Below are 4,941 nucleotides of genomic sequence, written 5' to 3'. Positions count from 1 at the left end.
CTTCTTGCTTTGTCACATTCAGCTCCAAAGTGGTTGCTGAAACATGAACACAAAGCAGATATGTCATCAGGACCCCCCAGGAAGTAACTGCAAACCCAGCTGGTATGGGAGGGCTACTCCCCCAGGCAGGCCCTGGCACACGTGCCCTCCTCCATTTCTCTCCCAGTTCCTGCCACACTGTGTTTTAGTTGGATCTCTCCGGGCTAGTTGTCCGAACCAGAAGCACAAACAAGGTCTTTTACTCCTTTGTATATGCTGCATGCTGAGAGCTGCTCAAAGGTTTTTTTTGTTTTTGTTTTGTTTTGCTTTTTGCCACACCTCGTGGTTTGCAGGATCTTAGTTCCCCGACCAGGGACTGAACCTGGGCCCCCAGCAGAGGAAGCACGAAGTCCTAACTACTGGACCACCAGGGAATTCCCAAGGGCTGCTCAAAGTTAAGCGCTGATTCAGCAAATGAATGAATGAATGGCCAAGTTGGTATCCCATGTAAGAAAGCTAAAACCCTCATGATTCTCTTTAATGATGCAGTGTCCCTCCTAACTCTGGCTTCCTCATTTACCCTATGTTAATCTTATAATTTTGCACATGTTTTAGTAACTCCCCAAAATCTTGTTTTAAAACAAAGTATAAAAAACCTAAGTACTTGACATTTATAAAACCTTTACAATGTGATGTTCAACCCAGTACACACTTCATCTCATTTAATCTTCACAATAACCTCATCAGATATTTACAATTTTTGTCTCCATTTAAAGATGACTAAATTGAGGGACCTCTCCAGTGGCACAGTGGTTAGGAATCTACCTGCCAATGCAGGGGACACTGGTTCGAGCCCTGGTCCGGGAAGATCCCACATGCCGTGGAGCAACTAAGCCCGTGCGCCACAACTACTGAGCCTGTGCTCTAGAGCCTGTGAGCCACAACTACTGAGCCCACGTGCCACAACTACTGAAGCCCGCATGCCTAGAGCTGATGCTCCACAACAAGAGAAGCCACCGCAACGAGAAGGCCACGCACTGCAATGAAGAGTAGCCCCCGCTCACTGCAACTAGAGAAAGCCCACACGCAGCAACAGAGACCCAATGCAGCCAAAAATACATAAATTAATTAATTTAAAGAAAATAAAAAAAAAAGATGACTAAATTGAGACTCAGTGATGTCAAACAGCTTGTACAAGCAAAGAAATAGATAAAACCTGTCGATGGCATGATCCTTATGCTAGAAATCTGACCGTGAATACTTTCCCTTCAGCAAACATTGGAAGGTGCCCCTCTGACGGATGAGAAAAGAAAACTGATGTGAGTGCACAGCTGGCGCGATGGATACGAAGACAGGCCAACTGCATGATTTCTGATCACAATCTCCCAGAAGGAAGATGAATTCCCGAGGACAGTTTCTCTGAAACAGATGGGCACAGGCTCTCCTGAGCAGCCACATGGCTTAAGTGTGTCAGAAGTCAGGACAGACCACTCCAGAGAAAGATGGTGATTTCCAGAAATAGCCCAGTGACGAATTCCAGGACTAAATTAATTTCATATCCAAAGGAAGGTGTGCCAGGAGCCCAGAGCACTGCACTGAAGTACCCAACATGGATGTGGTCCCTGCTCACCACGAGTTACTCAGGGAGGGGCAGCTGGTGGCTCAGATAGTCCTGGTTTATCTCTGATGTTTGATAGTTTAAGTCCACAATTTTAAATTTTATAATTTTCTCAATAGATAAAAAATAGTTTTGATTTTTAAAAACTGTATTCATTTATGTAACTTAGTTTCTGGCTGACCACAGGATATACAAAGGAATATAAGACAATGACTGTTCTCAAGGATCTTACAAGTCTAGTGGGGCAGATGACGTATACCAGAGGGTCCTCAAAGTTGAATCACGGGGCTTGGGCTTTACCTCTGAGCCCATCAGGGATGTGGTCAGATGTGTAAAGGCCACTCTGGCTACACTGGGGAGGATATATCCACTGGGGAGGATATAATCAGGGAGCAACTAAGCCTGTGTGCCACAACTACTGATGCCTGCGCGCCTAGAGCCCGTGCTCTGCAACAGAGAAGCCACCGCAATGAGAAGCCCGCGCACCACAACACAACGAAGAGTAGCCCCCATTCGCTGCAACTAGAGAAAGCCCGCGTGCAGCAATGAAGACCTAACGCAGCCAAAAATAAAAATAAATAAATTAAAAAAACCCCACAACTACCAGATAGATAGAAGCACCGGGACATGGTAATTGATCAAGGATGAGGGGTTACGCTGCCATGACCACTGGCATGGGGGTCGGTGGTGCTGCCCACTGAGGCAGGGACTGCGGGAGGGGCAGGGTTGAGGCAGAGAATTATTCCAGTTTGAGATGTCTGCAGAAACTTTGAAGCCAACATAGGAACCAAGAGCCTCCCACTAAAAGAAATACACCAAATTTGAAATCATCCATCCAGTGCTTTTTTACTGAGCACTTACTATGTGCCAGGCAGTATGCTAAGAGTTAGGGTTTTATCAGAAAATGATATGCAGCTCTGTCCTCAAGGAGCTTATGGTCCAGTGGGATCTAGAACAAGTCTTTTTTTTTTTGCTGCACCACGCAGCATATAGGATCTTAGTTCCCCGACCAGGGATCGAACTGGGGCCCCCTGCATTGGGAGTGCAGAGTCTCAACCACTGCACCACCGGGGAAGTCCCTAGAACAAGTCTTAAAGAAGTTTTGGGACTCTGTGGAAAATCTATTAAATTACTCTTCTTTGTGTATTTTCATGAGAATTGTACCAAACAGAGAAAAAGCTCATTGCAACCAGTCTGTGCCCTTTCCCTCAGCCCCCTCAGCTGTCCCCTCCATCCTGGGCACAAACCCTGACCCCAGATGCCACCTCTGGACCCTTGCAGACCTGCTCCCTGTGGAGAGCTCCCATATGCCAGGCTCAGAGTGGCCGCTCGTGTAATACTGTCTCCTTCAATCCTCACAACAGCCTTCTTCCCTCCCTTTTCCAATGAAGAAATTCAACAGGTGAGCAGTTTCCCTAATGTTGTTGCTTGCAGCCTGAGCCAAGGTTAACAAAGACCTGTCTGACTCCAGAGCCCGATAAAGTCAGTGGGTGGAAAAGAACTGGGTACTTTTTGGCCTGAGCAGTAGGGGTCCTGCCTGGGGCCCCGTTCTTTAAAGCAGCGGTCCCCAACCTTTTTGCCACCAGGGACCGGTTTCGTGGAAGTCAATTTTTCCATGGACAAGGAGTCAGGCGGGGGGGATGGATCACTGTAACGCGAGCGACAGGGAGCGATAGGGAGTGGCAGATGAAGCTTCGCTCGCCCGCCTGCCTGCCACTGCGCCACCTGGTTCCTAACAGGCCTCGGACCAGTACCTTTAAAGGCCCCCACTCTGACTCCCCTCCAGCCCTAGCCCATGAGGCCAAGGGAACATGCTCTCCCAGAACTCCATGCCCTGCTCTAGCCTATGCTCTGGGTGCCCGGGACCCCCAAATTCTCTGTGGACGGGCTCTAGAGGCTGCCTGGGCCTCTTCCCAGGTCTGTCTTCCTGAGAACGGTGTCGATGTGCTGCCCCTAGACCTACAGGTGGCCCAGGAGGAGCTATTTGTGAGGGTGAGGTGAATGGAGCTTGGAGGTGTGGGCAGATTGTCCACTCATGTGTGTGAAAGGCCCCCTGTGGCTTGGGGTGGACTCAAGGCTGGGAATAGAAGGGGGCAGGCCATGGATGGGGGACCAGAGATCAAATGACCCCATGCCACTATGTTCTAAGGCCATTCTGACACACGTGCAAACCCAAAGTGCTAGAGAGTTAACTCCCCTTGGGCAACCCTTGACTAACAGAACCTGGAACCATGGGTAAATATTCCCCTTTTCTGTCCCCTCAGGAAGATAATTCAGACATATATTCTACATGGCTCTTTGGAGAAGCCCTAGAAGGATCAAACGACTTGCCCAGAGTGGTGATTAGTTTGATAATGTACACTTGGGGTAGTTTCCCCTGCCTCCCTTGTTTTCTCTTCCAAGACCCCTACTTCTCTTCCTTGGAACCACTCCCCAAAAAAGTTGCCTGCCAGCATGCCGTTACCCAAAAAATTCTTTTTTTTTTTTTTAATGGTGGGAGGAGGGTATTACCTCAGCTAAGAGAATGCTTTTTAGTTATTTAGACATGGTAAGTGGGCCCTGTGCACTCCTGACCCAGGTCCCTCAAGGGTTAGAAGTAACCTAATTTCCTTCTTAATTCCGTGTTCTTTATCCAGGAGAATGAGGTTGGGTAGGACAGGGCAAAATGTACATCATTAAAGGAAAATGTTAGTTTAAGATAAATCATTAAGATCTTTTTTCCCCTAATTGTTTCATAAATGTCATAAGGGTTGTCTTAAAAAGTTACTTAAAAGAATCAGGACACAAACAAAGTCTATATATTCTGATTGGTTGATGTATCTCACTGGTATTTTTAAATCTAAAGTTTCTATGCGTTTCTCTTCTTTCTCTTTATGGAAGAAATGTAATTGTTTGTACTATAGAGTTTCCCACAATATGGATTTTTGCCAATTCCAACTCTACGATGTTTCCTGTAAATTAGAAGTTGTACTCAGGGCTTGTTCAAATTTGGGTTCCATATTTTCTTGGGTGATTTTAGCAGCCATTGGTGATCACTGACTGGATCTATTGATTTATTAGGAGTTGCAAATTGGTGATATTCTAGCATTCCATCTTCATCAGTTAGCTGAAGTATTCTTAAAAAAGAAAATCTGACTTCTTATTTGGCTGCTCAGTGGTATGGTTCATACAGGAAAGGCAGAATAAACCCTTAATTCTTTCCCTTTATTTACCAGCTTGTAAGCCATGACATTCTAAGTGATTCCCCAACCGCCAGAGTGTTTTCACATCTCCCGGCCCCATAAACTCTAGGAGAACTCACAAGTGAGATGATGAAAGTACAATAGATGATCCTGAGGCTCTGC

Source organism: Grampus griseus, assembly GCF_964374135.1.
Source record: "Grampus griseus genome assembly, chromosome: 15".
In the NCBI taxonomy this organism is placed as follows: domain Eukaryota; kingdom Metazoa; phylum Chordata; class Mammalia; order Artiodactyla; family Delphinidae; genus Grampus; species Grampus griseus.
This window is presented reverse-complemented; position numbering follows the sequence as displayed.